The 22862-nt window shown below is 48.3% G+C and overlaps 1 protein-coding gene across 4 annotated transcripts in view; it reads right to left on the bottom strand.

Annotated features, from left to right (window-relative positions):
- The window catches only part of Znf423 (zinc finger protein 423), a 317473-nt gene that overhangs the window by 194875 nt on the left and 99736 nt on the right, over positions 1 to 22862 (bottom strand). For 3 of the 4 annotated variants that reach the window (XM_013516282.1, XM_013516283.1, XM_013516276.1), the window contains one exon: positions 17625 to 17825. The gene's annotated coding sequence lies outside the window, so the exon portion shown is untranslated. Of the gene's footprint in view, positions 1 to 8864; positions 8886 to 17624; positions 17826 to 22862 lie in introns of those variants that run through there. The other variant, XM_013516279.1, reaches the window with a different exon arrangement.

Genomic DNA, 22862 nt, shown 5'->3' on the forward strand with positions numbered 1-22862 from the left:
GTGGTATAGGTAGGAAGAAATGGGATGGTGTTATGACTTAGCTAGCTGTCCCCCAAAGCCTCACAAATGTGTAGCTGGCTGGACCTACAGTATGACACTGGGATTAAAGGTGTGATGTTGGGATTAAGGGCACCCCACCCTGGCAGTAGCCTGGATAGCATATAAGGGAACAGAAAGAAGGTCAGTCATGCTGCTGCTGCTTCTGCTTCTGCAGCTGTTGCTTGCTGCTTCCTGCCTCCTGCCTACCCTGCCATGGACTGTTTCCGCTCTGTGATGTCACTCTGCCATACCACCCTGCCTCGGAGCCAGCTGACTGTGGACTAAAACTTCTATTAACTGTGAGCTGAAATAAACCTTTCCTCTTTAACTTTAGGTGTTGGGTATTTTGTCTCAGCAATAAGAAAAGTACAGTAACTAAGACAGGTGGGATGGAACAAAGCCAATGAAATGGAGGGAACAGGAACAGAACAAAGAACAGGCCTAACAATGTCCCTTCTCCATATCAACTATAGACAAAAGCACCCCTACAGGCAGATTTGTGCACAGATATTTACTACAGAGTACAACTGCAAACAACTTAAGTGGCCACCACCACTAGAGCAGCCACATACACCAGGGTACCCACGCTATGCAACGCCATGTCACAGTTAATGAAGAATAGGGATATCTATATACCAACATGGAAAACTCTCCAAGGCATAGTACTGAGTGAAAAAAAAGCAAGCTACAGGACGATAGATCCAATACAGTATCATTTATTTTTTAAATCAATACATTGTTTCTATGGATACACATACACTATCCTTCATAGAATGTAAGGGACCCTGGATTGTAAAACATACCATTATTTTAGGTACCACCAAAAAAGAAAACCAAACAAATAAAAACTTTAAATTAAACCATGACAAACCACTCACTGTAAGATACACCTCAATTTTTCAGAGATGTTTAAGTATATCTTATAAGCCATGAAATACATTTGGTATGATATAAATGCATAGCAGAAGGTCTTAAAGCATGCAGGCCAAAATGGTGACAGCAATTAACCTGGAGGTGAGGAGCAGCATGAGGTTTTATCAGTAATCTTTGAAATGTTTGCATATAGAATACATTTATATATTAATGTAATACTTAATAATGTCTAGATGCTTTTCAGTGAAGGATGTTTGAAGGTCCCACCTACCCTGCTCTTAGAGGGGAAGCAATCTGGTAACACTGGAGCGGAGCATGAGTCCCACAAGAACACAGGGACTCGGGGCCTTAGCACTGTGCAAACTCAAGGTGGGGGTTGGGCAGAGAAGCCAGTGCAGTACAGCACAGCTTCGTGAACAGGAGACAGAAGCTCCTAGGAATGTCCAGTGGGGAACGTGTCATCGGAAAAGAAGAAACAAGAGGAAGAGAATTTGATTTGAGGAAACAATTCACAATCTACTCGCAGACTACCATCAGGGCTACGTGGGGGCTTCAGATTTTTCCCCCAAACTGCTCCCTCATCTACCCTCACTGGGTTCTGCAAAAGCAGTTTGGAAAGTCATAATGCCATCTGAATGCGTCACTCACAGGGGACCTCCTCGGACTCCAGCTTCTAATTCCACCTTAATATCCAATTCTCATGTCGGGGATGGCTGAAGCTCAGCCTGCAGCAGCCGCGTCACCTTGCCCTGTGCACAAATAAAAATAGCTTTGGTGCTCAGAGCACAGGATCCCTTGTCTTACCCTCTGGGGGTCCTGGGAGCAGCTTGGTCAGCGGATGAAAACCACGTGTGACAGAAATACATAATGAACAAAGAGGCTCCGCAGAAGCATCCTTGACCTTCCAGCTTTTCCGTGACTTCTCCGCTGCCACTGTCCCCATGAAGCCACAAAGGGAATCACATTGTGCAGGGTGGTGACAGCCACCATGTACCTTCTGATGCCAATTTCTCGAGCAGTTAAGCACTAATTGAAATGGTACTTAGTCACATCTCTTGTATGCAAATAGCAAAGTTTTGGCAGTGCAGGCTTCCATTTGAACAGCTACGCCTGCCAGGAGCCCCACCTTGCATGTGACAAACGTGCACCGCAATTCCTGGAACTGGGGCCCCTCACAGTGCAAGACCAGCTCACTGGATTCACCCGACCCAAGAAAAGGGACCAGCAAAGGGCAAATGTCCACAGCACCCTGACACAGCCCCACACTCCAGGAGAAACAGTACAGCTCCCAGCTCCCACCCCATCTTCCAGCAAATCCACAAGGGGAACTTCTATGAATCAGGGTAAATCTCCCTAATCTGACCTGAATTCACCCTCTGCTACAAGATCCAAGCCAGCCCAGAGAGCAGAGAGGATGCACTTGGGGCTGGGGATTTAGCTCAGCGGCAAAAGCGCCTGCCTGGCACGAGCAAGGTCATGAGTTTGGTTCCCGGTACTGGAGAAAAACCCAAAAAAAAAAAAAAAAAAAAACCAAAACAGAGGATGTACTTGGTGTTTGCTTTGGGTCCCTCCAGAGTCACCCTCCACTGTGCCTGGCAGAGACTGGAGGTGGGAGGAGGCAGTGCCCCTCCCATTGTGTGCCCCTCCTGGGGCAGCCCTGCCTCTGGCTCTGCCCTCTGGGTGCTGATCCACACCCCTCCCCATCTTGGTTCCCCTAGGTTCTCAAGATGTTTCCTAGTCCCCGTGGGCCTCCCCCAAAGCACCTCTGTAAATGGGCTCCCAATTCAGTGCTCCTCACTTCCCATTTGAATGCACTGTCTTCTGCAGGCACCCTGACTACGCGGGTATCCTTTAAACAACTTTTAAGTAAAAATGTCAGCAAGGTGTTTGTTTGACCTGGGAATAAAGCAGCTAGAAGAGGCAGAGATGGCATCAGCAAGGTCAACAGAGATAAAAAAATAAAGTCGGTTAGTAGACATGTGGCCTGTCAGGGAAAAGTCTTTCCAGTAACACCACTACCCTCTCCCATGTGCCAGGCCCTGCCCTCACCCTCTATTACCTGGTTGCATGGGGACAATGACCACTGCCCCTCTCCCTGCAAACCAGCCATGCCTTCCATGGGGAAATCAAGTCAGCCCTGGAGTTCAGTAGAGGGGACAGAGAGCAGCCCCACGGGATCCAACCTCGTTGCGGGTCACCCAGCAGCACCAACACAACCAGCCACTGCTTGGAGAGGCCAAGGTGGCAGGCAGAGCACTATGTGTGTCCCCAAGCTAGTGGCTGTGCCCCCACCTGCACAGCTGCCTCGCCAGTCTCAGTCTCCCTGAATGCTTCCTAGCGCTGTGATGTCATTTCCAAAAACGGTCAGATGCTAGCCAGTCGGTTCCAGACTGAAGCTGTCTCCCACAAAACAAAGCGGCTTATAACCTCCAAATATTCTTGCCCTGCGCTGACACATGGTGTGTGGAAATGCATTGCTAAACACTCCACCAAGAGCTGAGGGAGCTCTAGACCACCGCTGTCCTGAAAGGTCCCATCTCCTTGCTCTTTTCCTGTCCCGAGCTCTGCCTGTCTGGCCATGGCTGGGTCCATGCAAAGGCTGCACAGCCGCCGAAGGTGGAATTGGCTCGGGCTGGACCCCTGCAGCTGCACGCCCTGAACTGCACGCCCCAGTCAGCGGGAGATAAATTTGGTTGGTTTCTCATCTTGTTTCAGGATGCTCTCTATTTTTCTATGTTAGGGTGTCTTTTTAGGAATGCCAATCACTGGGTGTCAAGGATTGCAGGAATCTGAAAACCCACACAGGGACAATCGCTCAGCTCCTACCCCCAGACCCTACCTCTGCCACCATCGGATGATTCATCTTCAGGCTTTCAAAGGCCCCGATAACCCAGCAGTGCTTCTTATCATGGGCTGGAATGGGTGTCCCTGTTGCTTCTAGGTTTGGCCCTGGTTGTGTCCCTTGAGGTTGCAGGTCAGGCGGAGGGGTCTTATCCCTGCTCCCCCACTTCTCTGGCTACACAGCTTTGACCACAGCTTCCCCTGGGCAGCCCCTGCCATTAGTGTTTCATCCAGAGGTGACAGGAAAGGTATCATCCACCAAAGCCATGCAATCCTCATCACAGACAGGAGCAGGATCTGTGGAACCGGTGGAACAAGCCAGACCCCCAGCCACACTTCCCGCTGTCCCTGAGGTCACATCACCTTCTCTGGTACCTCTGCTGCCGCCCTGAGTTAACAGGATCTACATTTTTCTCCTTGGGGCTGCTGCTGCTGCTGCTAGCCAGCGTCCATCCTCCCTCCTGCTAGCAGCACCCTGCCTTCTGGGGAACACCCCTGTGGCCTGGCCTGCGCCAGAAGCCCACATAACATTCGAGAGACGCAGGAAAATAGGCTCCAGCAGACTCAGCACAGTCCCTGGAATCAGCCGCACCTGAAGCTAGTCCTAGACATAGAATGGATGAATTGCTCCATCTGATGTAAGCAAGCTAAGGCTTGTTTTTCTGACTCTGGCCACAAGGAATCCTAACTTCCCAACTTGCAGGGACTTCGAGGCCTCTCTCTCTGTCTTTCCCTGCACTGCCCCTTCCAGCTGTGGACCCTCAAAGGGACACCACCTCCTCTGCTGATGAAGCCTGCATTGTCTTTTGGGTCGAGAATCAGCTCTTGTTCTTTGCTCCCACACTGCTCAGCCTGGCCTGCAATACTCACCTGCACCACAGAGGAAGGAACCAACCAGCTCTAAGACTCTGTTTAAGAATCTCCTGGCCAACGTAAGTGAGGGGCCAGGTAAAATGAAAACTGCATGAGGACAGGAACTGTTGTCACTACTACACCTCAGTGCTTAGAATCATTCCCAGAACATAGTAAATGCTTTAAAATTCTTTCTCTGTGAATGGATGAATACAGGATGCTGTGTTTCTAAGCAATGTGGTTCCTTTGGGTGGAGCTAGGGGAGTAGGAGGAGGTCATCAATGGTTTTCAGCTATGTCACAGTCCATTTGGGCTGCTATAACAAAAATACCAGAAATTGCATGCTGTATAAGCAGTAAACATGTATTCCTTAGAGTTCCAGAGGCTAGGAAGCCCAAGGTCCAGGCAGGGGGAAGATTTTCTATCTATTGAGGACTCATCCGTCACAGAGAGCACCTTCTCCTCATGTATGGGAGGGGCAGGTGAAAGGGGCTGGGGGACTCGCGTCAATCCCATTATTACAGAGCCCTCATGGGCTAATCAGCTCCTAAAAGCACCACCTCTTCATGTGATCACGCTGACCATTAGATTTATAATTATCCAGAGGGACACAAATATTCAGACCATAGCAAACCTCAATGCAGGCCTCTCCTAGAATGAGTCCCCCCCATTTGGTTCCTTTACCCCAAAACCAGATCATGACCACCTGGAGGCTATTCCTACCTCCACCCACAGGCATTCTCAAAGCTTATTCAAACCTCAAGTTGGTAGAAACCAAGGCGGGTAGTTCTGGGAACAAGATTTTCAGATCTCTATACCCAGCAGGATGTGGAATTAGCACCAGCATCCCAGGAAGAAGCAACAAGACTGGCTGGGGGATTGTGGCCTTCATTCACCCACCCACGGGTGAGACAGGAGAAGAGGCAGGACACAAGTGCTGGACTGGGGAAACAGTCAGCTTCATGAGGACAAAGGAGCTCCATGTGAGGAACGCAAAAGCTCTACGTGACTGGCCCTGGGCTGCTCGGTTACACGGAGGTTTTAGAGCCACACACATATACTGCAGGGAAAACCTATTCTTAAAATACCTACAAAACAAAGCGGGGAGACTGTGATAGCGATTTTGCCATGTGCAGCTGCAATCCTCCTTCCCCTCTAGCCGATGGTGGATGATGTAGTCTCCTGGAAGCTCCAGATTTCCCAGGGATGAGTTGGTGCCATAGACTGAAAAGCCACCTCTCTCACCACATGGGCACTTAGGCCACTTGGGTCCCAGGACGAGACTAACCCTCTCCAACCTGGCCCAGGCCTGCACACAATGCCTTGCAAGCCCAGCTGCTGATGGTGGACATGGTGCTTAGTACTTCCTCATGCCAGACAGAGCTCTGCCCCAAACAGCCAAGATAGAACGCAGGATTTTAAAGAGACCAGAGCATTGCCTCTGTGGGATACTGAAGGTGGGCAGGAAAGCTCTCACAGAATTCGTTATAATTTGAGAGTCACTGATCCACAAAAAGCAAACAAAGCAAAGGTCCAGTCTAAATAGTGCGAGGTGTGTGGGTCTGGAGACCTCAAAGAGGGCGAGCTTGACATGGGGCACTCAGCCAGCACTAAGGCAGGCAGGAGGGGCACCAGTGCCCTGTCCTGGGAGCTGCAGTACTTCCGGGGGGTTATCAGATGCTCAGGTGGCATTGGTTAGGTCACCACTTTGCAGTGTGACCTTGGACAAGTCCTACCTCACTAAAGAGCCCGGCCCAGAAAGGGCACTGGTTATGCTTGAAAGAACAGTTCTGCAGCCCCAAAAAAGTAAGCTTGGAAAGGACACTGCCCTCTGAAAACTCTAAAACTGTCTGTGGGTGCTCTGGAAAGCAAAGCGAATGGACTTGATAATGGAGAAGCTGACAACTCGGCACTGGAGTCAAGTCTTCACTGCTTTGTATTTGGCTGCTTGGGACTCCTGCTCCCTGAAGACATCTGTGTTTCCTGGCTACCATCTCCCAAACTCATGCATCCAGGGGTCTGGTGGAGCTGCCTTGAGTGCCCAAACCCTGACCCTTGCTGATCTCCCTCTGGCTACAGTGACGGTCAGGATGTTCTTGGACATCCTTGAGAACTAGGCTTGAAGTCAGCCTTATACCTGTATTTCTCAGCTCCTTCAGCCAGTGAGTGCCCTTTCTGCTGCCTGTCAATTTGAGTCAGTTCAATGTAGCCAGCACATTAATAGCTGATCTACTATGTGGCAGGCACCCAAACAGGTCATCACAACTTCATCACAACTTGCAGCTAGGCTATGCACTCCCCGTCAACAGGAACAAGAGCACACATACATGCACGCACATCCATAGCACCGGCACACAGTAGGTGTTTGTAGTCGGTTGACAACTGGTGGTCAACTTGTAACACCCAGCTGAACTGAGTAAGCATGGTGCTGGGTGTGGAAGGCCCACCTGAAGATTGTTGTCAGCAGCATAAAAGGCACAACTGGAGAAGAAGTTAGGCTGTTGGGAGCTGATAGAAGCTGTAAGGAGCTGTTGGTTCTTTTGGAAGAATTTGTCATGCTGGCTTTCCTGATGAACTTGGCTGTTTTCATCAATGCTCGAGACCTCACTGTTGATGAGGATGGCTGTGGTACTTTTCAGGGAAGCTCTGGTTCTTACTTTGCGCATTGCTTCTGGGCTCTAGTGTAGATCCCTCAGCCTGCTAGCACGGATCCTTCATCCCGCTGGCACAGACTTCCTAGACTCCACCACAGACCTTTGGCCCTTCCCAGCACAGATCCATGAAACAGGCCTGCATGAGATATTGTTATGGGCTCTAGGCCTCCAGTTGGATTCATAGGAGGCACTGTTAATGAGCTCTAGGTCTTCAGCCGGACTCGTGCAGGACATTTCCGTGGGATCCAGGCCCTCGGCTAGATTCCTTGGTCTTAGTGTGTGGACAGATTTCCTGCACTCTTTTGTATATCATTCTTTAGGTGACTATTATAAATAATCTCATAAAATATGTGTCCTGTAGTATATTGTTCCCCTTGTAAAATAACCCCAAAACCATAACAGTATGGTATCACTACCTGTCCTTTGCAAACCTCCAAAGTGAATTAGATGGCAGGAGGCTAGACACAGGCTGTCTAGACAGAATACACATGCAGCCAGGTTCAAGGTCCCAGTTGGTAAACATCCTGGACCCAGCCAATAGGAAGCCCAAGAAGTTCTAGCTTCCAGGAAGGGTAACAGAGACCAGGGCCTACCGAGGAGGAGCAACCCAGCCCACCATTCCAGAGCTATCTCCAATATCTGTCCACTAGGGAACAGCCAGGGAGGTATTTGCAGCAGAAACTAATAGGATGTTAAACACTGCATCTACATTCCAGAAGAACCCAGAAGGTTTAATGATGCAGAAAATCATCAAGATCAAGCTACCTCCCTCCACTTTGGAGAGTCCTCAGAAATCTCAAGACCTACACACAGATACATATTTTCCCATAGAAAAGAAAGAAAATATGGATTCCTCCCATGATGACCCTTGTCTCCTATATTGCTAGATTTGTTATCCAATATCGAAGAGATGTGCAGGCCCAATAATATGATAGCCATGTTTGCTGTATGTAATCAAGTCAAGGGGAGGATGATCTGTGGACCTGCAAGATTCACAAGAGGTGAATAAAATGTCAGCCACAGAAGGAGGAGGAAGAGCAAGCACAAGCCATACCTGCATTAACCCCCAGAAAGCCAGAGCATGGCTGCCTAAGTCCAGCTCATACCTACAGTCCAAGGGCCACTGTCCTCCCAGATGCCTGGGATGGGGAATTCAGAGGCAGAGGGCAGGTGGTATAGGAAAAGTCTCCACACTGCCACCAGCAGGCACACCCAGACTGGCCAGTCAGCCCCACTACCCGTACACTTCCCTTCTAAATGGCAGTCTGCTAGCAGGCTGATACCCACAGTCAGCATCTTCCTGGAGACCTGCAGTGAAAGACCTCTCTGCCTTGAAACACCTTTTAAAGGCATTAAAAAAAGGAAGGCTGCTTAAAGGCCACTTCATGTCACAAGTCACAGAACTCTCAGAAGTGCCCACCTCCACCGAGTTATTTTTTATCACCATGTCCCAAGAGCCCAAAAAGGTCTCTGATCGCAGTACACACTAAATAAACACTTGTTGAATGAATGCATCATCTCTTCTATCCCTTCTTAGTCACATATTAACGGAAGACCTATTCTGTCTGGGCATAATACACAAAACTTTTATCTTTGCCATCTTACCCCCTTCCCTGGAAGTATTTTGTCCAAGGTATTACTTCCCACCTCATCACAGGCATTTTTTCACCTTGCAGGAGGCTGTTCTTCCTTGGAGACAAGATCAACACATGGTTACTGGGCAGCTACTATGTGTTCTAACCGCAGGACAAGGCTGTCCTGCAGGTAAGAGAGGAGAATAAGACCCTAAGCTTTGATATGGAGAAACAGATCCTCACCTGCAAGATGGGTTGGTAAACTTTTTGATCTTTGCCAACCTAGTAGGTTAAAAATGGTATTTCCCTGTGGTTTAAATTTATAGTTTTCTTATTATAAATGGAGCTCTGAATCTTTTTAAATGTTTAAGATCCCACAAGTATTTCTTTTTCTGGTTCCATTTCTGTCCTTTGCACATGGGAGATATTCAAAATATCTAACCAGAAGTACGGTAGCAGCCAATCAGAGAGGGCACTGGCCTCAGGCCGGGCAGGCATCCCGGGCAGGCTTGGCTGAGCCTCAGCCGAGCCTTTGCCCCATTTTTCTGCTGATTTATTGCCTATTTTCTTAGTGTTTATAGGAGCTCCTTACACATAAAGGAAAGTATCTTTTGCCTGTGATATGTGTCTTTAGCTTGATTTATTATGGTTTTCTGCAATGCAAAATTTTTTATTTTTATGTAATTGAATGTTTCAGTCTTCTGTTTTACGGCTTCAGGGCTTTGGGTTATATTTAGAGAAGCCTTCCGCACTTTAATCCTATGAAATTTTTAAAACTCTATGTTTTCTTTTAGTATTTTTAAGTTTTCTTTTTCTGTTTAGACTTCTGGCCCACTGGGATTTGTTTTAGTATTAGGGTAGAGAGAGAACCAACTTCCTTTTTCATGATGGAAACCCCCTTCTTCATTCCAATCAAAATTCCTGAGCAATCCATCAATGTATGAAGACACCTTTCTCATAGACTAAATTCCCAGCAGTATCTGGGCCCATTTCTGGACTCTTTTCCATTCCCCTGATCTGTACCATCCCACTTAGAATCCTCTGGCTTCAGAATATACTGATACGATTACTGTCCCACCCACCATTTGCTTTTCAGAATATTTCTTCCTGTCCCTGCATGCCTACTTTCCTTATGAACTTTAGATGGTTTACCCATTCTTAAATATAATCCTACTGTTACTTCCCCTAGCTACCGTTAGGTTAACTTGAAGAAAACTGACCTATTTGTGATACCATACCTTTCCACCCAAGCATAAGCTCTGAGCTTTTATTTATTCTCTTTTTTGTCCTCTTAGTACCTGATTTGGTCAGTTGGTTTTTTCCCTCCACATATGTGATTGTTTCTCATGGAGTTTGTTCCCTGGTTTCTATATATTTTGTGGCTAACATCACTGGGACCCTTTCTTGCTGCGTTTTCTAACTGGATGCTATCTGCACACAGGAAAGCTGTAATGTGGGTGTGTTGTCCTCAAGTCCCCGGGCCTTGTGCACTGGGCGGTGTCAGCAGACACCAAGGTGCCATGCACCCTCCCCTTGGACAGAAGGAACTTGTGCCCTGCACCTGTACATGTGCAAGCCCAGTCTACTCCGCACGGCCCAAACAGGGCCAGCACAAGGAGCACCCCAAGACAATAAGGCCGGGCTCCACACCCACGCTTTTGGAGCAACAAAGGAACACAAAGATAGGTCTTAGCCAGCCGACACACAGAAGCAAGGCTGGCAGAGGCGCCGGCCTTCACACCGCAGCCCCTGCCCTGTAATTGGGACCCACAGGTCACCCTGGCCACAGCTGAACAAACCAGGGTGTAATTAACTTTCCACTTGGCTTTTTACGCAGCAGCGTCTCACCTTGGCCAGAAAAGGCGGGGTCTGCCTTTCAAAGGGGCTGGGGAACACTCCTTGCCGTGAATCTCAGAAAGGGCAGCAAGGACGAACAGCAAAGCTAACCCGGGTGGAACACATTTTCTGCTAATGCTATCTGAACAAATCTTATTTTTTTTTAAGTTGAGTATTCAAAAAAGCGGTGTCTGGAGTTCAGTTTGGAATTGTTCATGGTCCCCAATCTGGGTTCTTGTGGTGAGCTTGTCAAACCCCAAGCGTCACTTTGACTGTGAAGCTCTGTAACTTTGTGTGAGATCCCCTAACTCTCTAAGCCTCAACTGCTTGATGTGTAAAATGGGGACAAATGGCAAAAAATAGTGCCAACCCAAGCTGAGCATGGAAGGCTGAAGCAGGAAGATTTCTGTAAGTTTGAGGCCAGCCTGGCCTACATCGTACTGAATTCAAGGCCAGACAAAACTACATAGCTAGATCCTATTTCAAAAAAAAAAAAAGAAGTCACCCTCGTGTAGTGACACCCACCTGTAATCCCCACAGTTTGGGAGGCTGAGGCACAAGGATCACAAGTTTGACCCTAGCCTGGGCAACTTAGTAAGACCTTATCTCAAAATAACTTATTTTAAGGGCTGGAGATCTAGCTCAGTGGTAGAATCCTTGCTTAGCATACACAAGTCCCTGGGTTCAAATCCCCAGAATCACAGAAAAAAACAATGTCTCCATGCTAGGACTGTTGTGTAGATCAGGTGAGGTCATACGTTCACTCTGCAAACATGTATTAAGCACCACGGTGTCAGCTGCTGAGCTAGGTAGGACACAACACAAAACAGACATATCTTGTCCTCATGAAGCTCAGTGGTAGTGACAGAGGCGAGTAATAAATGCCATAAAAACCACTACAGAAACTGACAAAGGGCATGGGCTATGTGAGCTTGGAGCAACAGAGAGAGCAGTCAGGGAGGGGTGCAGGGGCCCAGTTCAGGCAGAGGCACACAGTGCCCAGCATGCAGTGCCACATACACAAAGCGTCAGGACCGCAGCCCACACCGCAGACGGAGGACGAAGTGCCTGCTTACCCACGCATCCTCGACACCAAACTCCCAGCCCCTGGAGGCAGCGGGAACCTCATCTGCTTCAGAGATGCTTCATCGAGGATGCTGGCCTAGCTCAGAGGCCAGGGAATGGCGACGGAAGTGAAAAACCAATGCTCAGCTCCAAGCTGGTCCTGAAGGCAGTTTCTACTCCATGCAACAAGGGCCTGGATCCCTGGATCTTTCTACACACTCCATCTGCCTGTCTTCCTTGTAATGAAAAAGCAAATCTGCCAGCTGCCTAGAGATGAGGTCAGGACCCTCCAAAAGCCATTAGGTACTCAGCCCTGGCCTAGAGTGGCACCACTGATGACAGGCCTGGCACAGACCCGTTGCCAGTCCCCTGTGGCCATAATCAGCATGGTCACTGGGAAAGTCAGATCTGAAACATTCCAATGGCATGGACAGAGCACCCAGCATCCTCGGGCAGTCGGCCTCATTAATTTAGGCCAAAGACATGGTCGGTCTGAATCACAGCCTCTCCTTAAAAGGTGGTGTTGGTGCCAGGAAGTGACAAAATATTACATCTGAATCCAGACTAAAGGTCCACAGGCGATCAGCTTCAATGAACACATGAAACACTGGCGTTTGCCCAAGGGTAAATCAAACCTGCTTCTCTGCTGCCCCAGGGCAGTTCTCAGAGATTCTTCTGAAGTCACTGAAGTCCTCCTGCTTCCTAGGAGATGATGAACAACGCCTCCCCGCAACCATTGATAGAGGCTAAAATTGTGTAGCCAACAATTCCCAAATCACGTCAAGGCAAACATCAGCTCACTCCCTGTCACGATATTATCTGAAGCAGTGAACCCTGCATGAAAGAGGATTTCTGTCCTCAGCAAGTCAGATGACCACCAATCCACTGGCCATTTCCTGCCTTGCTGCCCACCAACGATGTCTCCATCAGACACAGGAAGCTCAGCATATTCGGCGAGTCAACCTTCTCTACTCTGTACAAAATCTGTACTTGCTGGCCTTGTAGTCAAAACTTAACATGTTTGTAGGACATAGAGTCACAACCACCCAGCTGTCCTGCCTTGAGCACTGCTATGTGACCTCTCCAAAAGCAGGAAGACACAGACGACCACATTCAGAAAATGTACAGAGACCAATACAGCATAAAACATGCCAAACACATAAACATCTGTTTTGCAGTGGGCAAGGGCTGGAGAGAAATGAAAAATCAAACTGTTGCTGGGCACATAGGAATGAACAGAGAGGCCTGTAGAGTGTTATAGGTAAGCTCACTTTGCGGTGGGGGGGACTTGATGGAGTTGCCTGAGCTCTTGAAGTCAGCAACTAATGGGCCACACTGCTGCACCTGCCCAGAAACAGCAGAAAAGGCACCGCCTCACATTCCAACTGGAAATAAGGGCTCCTTGCACCTCAGCTCAGGCTGCTTCTTATGAATCCTATCACCCCCTTTGTAGCATGAGGCTCCCCCTTCCACTGTAAGCCTCCTCCTCCATGGACAATCCCCAAATCTCGCAACTCCTCCCCCAGATTCCAACATCATCCTCACCATCATCATCCCCAACTGCCGAAGACTCAAGAGGTCACTCTGCAAACACAGTTTTAAATAAAGTACATCTAAGGCCAGCTCCCATACACACAGGCCACCGCACAGCCCTCCTTCCAACACACCAGCAGTGTGGCAGGGCGGAGTCTCCCCTATCATCCCTAGTGACAGCCTCTGTGCAAGACAAGAGTCATCCACACCCAAGAACACTCTTCTGAGAGGGCAGGAACAGGAAGGACAGGTGAACCTGCCCCCAGGCCCCACATTCTCCAGAGCAGAGAAGGCCCCGCGCAGCTGGTGGCTGTGATACGGTAAAATAGACATTTGGTCCCCAGACTCCAGGGGCTGCAGGTCCCGTTGATCCTCAATGGTTGATAATCGAACCAAGAATTCCTACACACTGAAGCCTCCGTAAAAGCCCAAAGGACGGGGTTGGGAGAGCTTTGGAGAGCTTAACAAGCCGCAGGTCCTAGAGGCAGGGTCAGGAAAGGGCCTGGAAGTGCCCGCCCTCCTTCACGACACACTCTGTGCCTCTCTGCACCTGAGTCTTTAGTCTCTCCCTGAATTCTGAGAGCCACGAAGGCAAATTAGTTATAAGCAAAGGAGGAAGCATGGGAACCCCAGTGGATAGCCTGACCCTCAGGTCCACAGGTCTCAACCTGGAGCTTGCAACCCACACCAGAAGTGGGCAAGAGGCCGAGTCTGGGGGACTGAGCCCTCAGCCTGTGGGGGCCAGGGTGACCTCCAGATGACAGTATCAGAACTGAAGAGAACTCAAGGGCACCGAGTGGTAGCTGCAGAATTAACTGGCCACCAGTGGGGAGAAATCCCCACACGTTCACAGAAGTGTTTTATGGCAATTGTTGTGTGAGAAAATAGAAAAAGCACTTTGATTTACAGACAGACCCTCCCTCAATGTAAGACTTGTTTGTTCAGAGACCCCTACTGGGTACCACGGCTGCCCAGCCTCCCTGGAATATCTTTGCTGAGCTATGGAGCATCCACCTTTCCTCCAAGAGAGCCCTCCACGAGAGCAGCACTTCCGCGTGCTTTGCCCCTTGTACATCATCCAGCAGGTGGCAGGGTTGGTGACTCTGAATGCCCAGTGGTGAGTGTTATGCTTTAGCTCTAAAATGGCCCCAAAGAATGGGGGAAAAGGACTCAAGATATATCATATACAGGTGTAAGTTCTCTATGATGGATGTGATCATTATGTAGATTTAAAATGTGCCAATAAACTTAATTAACTACAAAATTAATTAATTAAGATGCCTCCCAAAGCCTCATGTGTTTGGAAGGTGTCTGGGTTAGGGAGGCATCATGGCTGACCTGTTATGAGGCGGGTTACTGTGGGCAGGAAAGTTTATCTCCCTTTCAGCTCTGCTTGCGGGCCACCATGCCGTGTGCAGCTCTCCTCTGTCACGCCCCTCTGGCATGTTGTCAGGTCTGAGAGCCTCCTGTGGAGGCAGCCTGGGAGCCAAAATAGACCTCTCTTCCCTTAAAGTGTCAGATATTTTGTCCCAGCAACAAGGGAAGTGACTAAGACAGTGCAAGTCCTGTAGACTCATGAGCCTGGCCTAAAGAAGGCACTATGGAATTTTCCTTTTCATACTGGAGACTCAAACCTAGGGCCCTGTGCCTGTGAAATAAGTGCTCTACCACTGAGCTACATCCCCAGCAACCTCTACTGCATTTTTTGTATTTGTTCTGGTATAAAAGCAAAAGCCCATTTTCAAGCAGCATCTTACACTAGAGCTCATAGTATAAAACAGAATTTGTAACGTGCGTAGTTCAAGACCAGATGGGGCATCAGAGCACCTCAGGTTGACAGGCTCTGCTCTGATACCAGCCCTCCCTCCTCCACAACAGCCCCAAAGACACCGCTGAAAAGGCAGCTAGAAAACCAGGGCACCGGGTCTGCAGGCATCCTAGATGGAGGGTTATTCGGAGCAGAGCACACGTAGTTCCCAGTGTCACTGGCTAATCCTGAGAACGTAGGTCCAGGGGGGAAATAGCTCCTCCCATGCCTTGTTCATGTTGGGGAAACTCTCTCAGAGTGGATCACACCTTTACCGGGCGGTAATGAATTTCTCAGGGATGCTACTAGGCAAGGTTGCGTCTCTTACTCTTTCAAGGAATTTCCAACTCCCTTCCAATGCTCCAGGGTTTGGGGATATTCTTGGCTCTTGCATCCCCATGGAGGTCATTAGTGGGGTCCTCTTAGGAATGGATAGGGTATCAGTGGATACCACCGGTACAGATAAGATAAGGATGGCTGGGGACCCTCAGAATAGTGCTGCCACAGATTCCAGCCAGAGTCAGAAGCTGCCAGGAGAAGAGTCTGCCACTGGAAAATGAAGCCCAGCCAGGACGAGGCACAATTAGCTACCACTTCTCGTACCCCTGCATGCATCCCCACAGTCTCACCTAGAAACTCCACTGCTGTCAAACGTGTGGCTCAGAGACCTGAGAATCAACCTGACTGTGAGGCACCTCAACAGAGATGGGGACTGAGACTTAAGACAGCACCCCTTAGTGAAGGCCGGGCCCTGCTTCACCAACCACACAGAACGGCCTCGTTGCTCTTACATCTAGAAAATAAAGAGAATCTTTTTTTTCAGCTGGTACCAACAATCAAACTCAGGACCTTGCACTTGCCAGGCAGGCGCTGTGCCACTGAGCTATATCCCCAGCCCAAGAGAATCATTTTTAATTAGAAAGTCAAGTAGTTGTTTCTGGTCACATGGATTGAACCCCAACCACTGAACTATATTCCCAGCTCCTTTTTTTTTTTTTTTTTTTTTTTTTTTTTTTTTTTAATCTGGAGGCAAAGTCTTGCTAAATTGCCCGGGCTGGCCTCGAACTTGTGATTCTTTTGCCTTCACTGCCCCATGGCTGGGATTATAGGCATGTGCCACCACATCCCGCTTGTTGATTGTTTCTAGAGTCAGTGGCAATATTTCATTTGCTTATGGCCAAGATTCCACCTCAATTTTTGGCAAAATCAAGAAATATTCTGTGGCTATTATTTTCTCACGTAGGATGAGGGTCAGCAGCCAAGGATCCTGAAAAGTCTTACCTCTGCCACCAAAGAGCTATGTGACCTTGGTGGAGGAGTCACTGTTCTCTCTTAATGCCTCAGTATGTACCTTGGAGGAAATGATGGGACTGGTAAAGCAAACCTATAGGTTCTTTCCATATTAAATTTTAGGATTCTAAACTAACCATTGCCTTCACCTCACACTGAAGTATCACAAGTTCCATGTGAGTGGGATTTGGATGACTGAGAACCAAAGGGCTCAAAACTATTAAGAAACAGCCCTCTCAGGTCTGTTGAGAGCAGGGATTTGGTCCAGTCAGGGTTGTGCAGGCGCTGGTGTCACTAGAGGGCAAGTCATAGCAGTTCCATAAACATTTGGCTTCAAATTTTCAAGATGGTAACAGAAATGAGGGAAGCAAGAGCTCTGCGTTTTAATTTACTCCCCACCAGCAAGTTCCCCCGCAGTCAGGTGACCAGTCCCCTTTAGAATACTGGCCAGAGGTTTTAGGTCCTCTCCCACAAAACCAGCATTCAAAGGGTTTCACCAACAACCACAATGGAAGAAGATATCTCAGGATGGTTGTGTAAGGAACAGAGGCTATGGATTGTCTCTCTGCAAATCTCAGAGCCCACACATGTGTGGGTCCCTACAACATGATTGCCACACCATGGCCTTCAGTTCCCCACCAACCCCTAACACACACACACACACACACACACACACACACACACACCATGAAATCTTAAGTGGCTCCATAACACCATGGTTGTGTAGACCTTCTCCTAGGTACAGGTGCAGTGTACATGGAGAACAGGGCAAGAATAGGCCCAGCCCTTCTTTTCCTACTCAGAGAAGCAGGAGGTCAAGTGCAGAGCAGTCCCCTTCCACACATGCTGTCCTTGGCCTTTGAAAGCCTCCCTGTCCCATCACAAGCCCTGCGACAGAGCTCACTCCTTCACGCAGCTTTCCACACTTAAGCTGCTTAACTTTGCACTAACAACCCCTTAATTGCAAGGAAATCCCAAAATCTGGGATGCAGACCTAACCACTTATGGCCCATGTACTACAGAGCACAGTCAGGCAGGGACAGGGCGCCTCCACCTAATTCCTGCCTGCCAGAAAGCTGTTGCTTTTATTTTTAATTTTATTTAAAGGCGGATACAGGGTACCCAAGACACCACAATAAAATGACATTAACTGTAAAATTACATTATTAATTCTTTAATCTCACTTGAGGCTTCAAGCTGTTGCTATGTCCAATTATCCGTGTAACCACCTGTCAGAATCCCGGTGCTATTTAGCATTACCTCCAGGACAGCGGTGGGCCCGGTGGTCCGTCAGGTCTGCCAGAGACTCGAAGTCCTGCTGACAGTGATCGCAGGTGTAAATTGACTCATCCTCCACGTCTTCATCGTCCTCATTTCTCTCCTCTTGACTTGTCACGCTGTTCCTGTCTTCCAGTGCACGGCTGGTTTTCCGATCGCACTCCGGCTCTCCTTCTAGGCCTCCTGCCAACAGGAAGAATAGAGTCCGTGTCAGCTGAGGGGGTCTTGGGAAAGGGTTTTAAAGAATCGCCCGGCATTTATTAAGATACATTTAATTACTCTACCTCCCGGGGTCCATTATTCTTGACACCTCTCAATATATTAATATATGGGGGTTTTTTGTAGCATGTGGTGCCATAATTCTCAACTAGACTTTTTTAATTTGTGGCACAAATCTTCTACGGGGGTTTCCTGTCATCTCTACTCTGTGCATGGCTGCTGGGGGTCATGACCCCTAGGGAGGTGAAAACACCTTAGCATTTGTCTCCTAAAAACCCAATTTTGTGACACATCCCTCTAAGGCCCCCATCAGCTGCATCTAACACACCTCAAAGCTTGTAGCTTTCCCCAAAGCTTTGCAGTTTAGAACTGGGAGACCTCTGAGCCTCTTTCACCTTCCACACGACAAGCCTCCCAGTGTGATGATGTTGGCTCAATTCCTTGCAGAGATGTCTTGATTCTGGACTAAAGTAAGTGCATGTGTTTGGAATGTAGTCAAATCACAAGTTTAAATATGTCCAATCCCTCACCTATGATCTGGGAGCTGCTTAGAGTGAGAAGCGTCCTTGGAATCATTGAGCCAATTTTTTTAAAAAATAAAATGCCTACTCTGTGCTTGGCACTGCGCAGATGAGTGGTTAACCATAGATAAAAGTGATTTGATGATCACAATGATGCCTCGCATTTGTGTAGTACTGTGCTTTTTCAGAGTCACAATGATATATATATGCATAGCCCCATTGCACAGTTTCATACATCATAGAGTAAAAGGGACCTCAAGAGATCATGTGGTCCAGGCCCCACAGAGAGGGACAGCTTTAAGGTTCCTCATTCACAAGGGAGGCACCCAATGAGCAGCCAGCAGGAGCAACATCCCAGCACCCTCCAGATGCTCAACTCAACATCCTGACTTCTCGTCTAATTCACTTCCCCCACACATCTGTGGGAAATGAGCACAGCCTCAATCCTAGAGATTAATAGGACACATCAAGAATTTGTAAATCAAACTGCAAAAAACGCATGGTAAATCTAATATATAGAATGTATCAGTAATCCTAATAAATGTCAGAGGATTAAACTTGCCCATTAAAATACAAGGACACGTGGACTGGAAAATCAAAAAGCATGTTGTCTCTTCTCACATGCTTTTGTCCTGCATGCACTTGTCCAGTTCCCAGTCCAAAAACTAGCAGCACTGATAGAAATCAAACAAAGACTTCTCCATTATACATAAATATATTTATGCAAATGTATGTGCCTATGCAAAAGTTCATGCACAGATGTGCATGCATGTGTGTGTGTGTATGTGTGTTTGTATGTGTATGTCAGTGCACACATAACATCACAGTTACAAAATAAGGCTTAACTCACAACCTTTAAACCCCCAAGGGCCTGTTGCTGGAGCAAAAAAGAGAGACATGAAGCTAAGAATGCATTCGATTTGAGGTAGAAACCACAGTCTTATAAATATTTCAATTTAGGAACACATAATATTATTAAGGGCTCTATTTCTCTCGTCCGCACAGAACACACACTTCCAAGCACCCGACATCAAGAACCTAGGAACACAAATCAGCTCATCGGAGAGCCAGCTGCTGCCTTCCGTGGCGGGGAACAGTGCGTGACACGCCGACGAGGCAGTAAAAATCAATGTTTCCATTTGTGGCCCATCAAAACATCTCTCTTCTTACCAATTAAGGGATGTACAATTTTTAGGTTCTTTTATTATCGGAACAAGCCAACTCCCGACAATACAAAAATCCCATTAAAAGCCAGGCAGCGTATTTATCTCAGGGAATCTGATCTGCTGCAGTGGCAGCAACAGCAAGAAATAGAAGGCAGAGAAATGAGAAATATCATTTGGAGCCTTCAGTATTATAAGTCATCACACAACCATGGTTACAGTCAAGCGCCCGTCTCTGAAATTCCTAGTTTACTGTCTTTTCCCTTAATAAAAAAATGTTCTGTAGAGGATAAAAAAGAATCATAATTCCAGCTTTATCTACTACACTGATTCTCCAGATAATAAGTTATATTCTGCACCATGCTTGTGCTACTTTACTTAACACACAATTTAATGGATATATTTAAATTATCCCCTTGTTATTATTTTTTTGCCATATTTACTTGGCAGCACTTTCTATAATAGCTCATCTAATCCACAACTGGAACCACAAACATTACAATGCATTTGATCTCTTTAAATCTGGTACATCCTGTTGACTTGGGAGTAGATAAATCAGAATGTCAACTCTCCGGTTTTTATAAGGCAAAAACCCATAAAGTCGTCCAAGAGTATAAATCTGTTTTAAGGAACTGTCACCTCCCCTACGGCTGGCTACTAATGGGAAGGCAGGGTGGATGTGCAGAAAGGGGCAGGAAGAGAGGAGGGCGGAGGGGAGAGGTGGGAGGCAGCTGGGGAGACAAAGACCTGGGCCTCATCATCCCGGCCCCAGGGGGTCCCAAGCTCAGCCAGCTTGACCCTCAGGAAGGTGCAGCCAGAGAAGCAGATGCAGTGGCCTGCGAAAGTTTTAGGGCATGGGCCTTCCCTAAAAACCCAGTCCCCAGGGCCCCTCTATGGACTCCGAAGAATCAGGACCTAGAGATCAGGAATGCCCTGGGCAAGCTGGACTACTTGCAAAGCTTGGTCACGCTCAGCAGTATAAAGAAAAATTATACATCATGTTACTTTTCACTTGCATAAGATGAAACTGAGGACCCTCAGGGCCACCTCAAAGTCATGCAAGGAACGGAGCCTACACATTCTGGTGTTAATTGTGCAGCACACCTTTCACTTCCTGGAGGTACCAGTCCTCCCTGGATCACTCTCTGGGGTCTCCTCCTTCCCCAGCCCACCCTGAGCTATTGTTCAGTAAGACCCTGAAGGCTGAAGGATTGGACTTCCCTGCTCCTTTGATCCAGCCCTCTCTGGTGAGGGTTGCCCTCTCTAGCCACAGAAGTCCAGACACCGGTGGCTGGCCTGAGCAAGTACAGAGCAAGCAGAGGCCAGAAGCAGAGCATCTGACCCTTTCTCAGTCCCCAAGCAAGCGCTGCCCCATGTTTCCAACAAACACAGTGACCTCCTGGACTTAAACTACAGTTGACCCATGACCCCTGCAGCCGTCCAGGCCCAACAGAGCAGTCAGCACGCTGGGAAAAGCCTTCAACATGCTTCTGCTCTGCATAGGCCTCGGAAGCTACGAAGAACTTCCTGAAAACAGACTCACGGCTCCCTTCCCTCCACCCCACCCCACCCCACCCCACTACCACTTCTAGAGGCTGTCAGCAACAGCTTGAAGACTCGTCCAGAAAAGGCCCAAAGCCAGGGCCCTCTCCCTCACGGCTACATGCACAGGATGGGAGATGAAACGCCCAGAACAGGCTGACACCTCCCGCTGTCACCTCCTGCTCCCCCGCCACCCCGGCCAACCTACAGTGTGGTTACTTTCCAGTTTGCACACTTTCAGCTTCTGTCCAGCCTCTACCAAGAACAGCCAGTGTGGACTAAGCACTTGCTACGTGGCAGCTTTTGGGCACCTGCCCAAGGAAAGCAGTCAGGCAGTCCTATGAGCTGTCACCATCAGGTCCCTATTTTACAAGTGGTGGCAGGGTCAGGTTTCAAGCCCAGGACATCTGACTGTTAATCATAACTGTGCTGCCATAGTCTCCCACAACAGACTCGATGAGAAAAGCAGCAGCGTTGGAGAATCTGTATATACTGCCAAAGTCAAACGTGGGGCCCTTGGCATGGCTGCTAAGGTTCCACAAGGGATATGGCCCCTCTGTCCTATCCCTGGTCTGCACAGCCTCACAGACCTTCCAATGCCTGAATTGCCAAGTGGCTTCTGCAAGAGCTTCACGCTCCTGTTCCCCACCAAGAAGATCGCCCTAACCCTTCACCCTGTCTCACGGATCAGCCACAGGCCTACTGCAATGTCGGGTAGATTTTCTTTCCCTTTGTTATTAGGGCACCTGGCACACCATGTACTCATACCAACTCTGTCCCATTGGGGCAGACTGTGGTTTCCAGGGACAGCATCAATACTTCCTACCCTACCTGGTCTCCCGCAGTGAGTCTTTGATGCCTCCATCAAGAAGAGGGATATAATTCCCCTCCATACCTTCCTTCTCAGCTGGCTAGGCTTAGTGAGTCCTTGATGGAGAGAAGACAACAGAAGTGATGCTCGAGGCTTCTGAGTCTAGGTCGCCCTGGACCTCCTGGTCTTTCGGGACACTCTCCCTGGGAACCCAGGTACCAGGCTATGTGAAGCCCAAGCCATATGGAGACAGCGCATACGGGCCCTTCATCCAACAGCCCTAACAGGACTCCAGCACCAACTGGCAGCCGTGGGAGTGCACCATCTTGGAAACCCAGCTCAGATGGGCATTCAGATGACACCTGCTCTATGACTACACAAGTACAAGAGATATCAATTGACCCTCAACCCAACCCATCAACTCACAGTTGACTGAGGAAAATAATAGCAGATTGTCACTTTAGGGCACTAAATTTGGGGCAGTATGTTACCTAGCTAGCTAGTAGGAGCACTCCTCTCAGACTGCAAGCTGTGTGAGGGCAGGTGCTCTGCTGGTTTTTGCTCAGTACTGTCCACCCAGGCCCTGAACACAGCAGTGCCAAGTAAATGCTGAGTAAGTAGACAAGTGCACTGGTCCAAATTGATTGGTTTGAAATCACACAGGTGGAGACAGGAGGGAGGATTATAGCATGTTTACTGGAGGGAGGGTTATAGCATGTTTACTGTCAGATGGTTAATTATTAGCTTGAACCATATAAAGATGTCACTTTTGTTTTGTTTTGTTTTGTTTTGTTTTGTTTTGTTTTGTTTTGTTTTGAGACAGGTTCTCAGTTCAGGCTGGCCTAGCACTCACTATGCAGTCTACGCTGGCCTTGAACTTGAGGCAGACTTCCTGCTTCAGCCTCCCAAATGCTGGGATTACAGACATGCATCATCATGCACAGCTAATGATGCCACTTTTTAG

This window comes from Chinchilla lanigera, unplaced genomic scaffold (assembly GCF_000276665.1).
Source record: "Chinchilla lanigera isolate Chin_1 unplaced genomic scaffold, ChiLan1.0 scaffold00032, whole genome shotgun sequence".
Taxonomy (NCBI): Eukaryota; Metazoa; Chordata; class Mammalia; order Rodentia; family Chinchillidae; genus Chinchilla; species Chinchilla lanigera.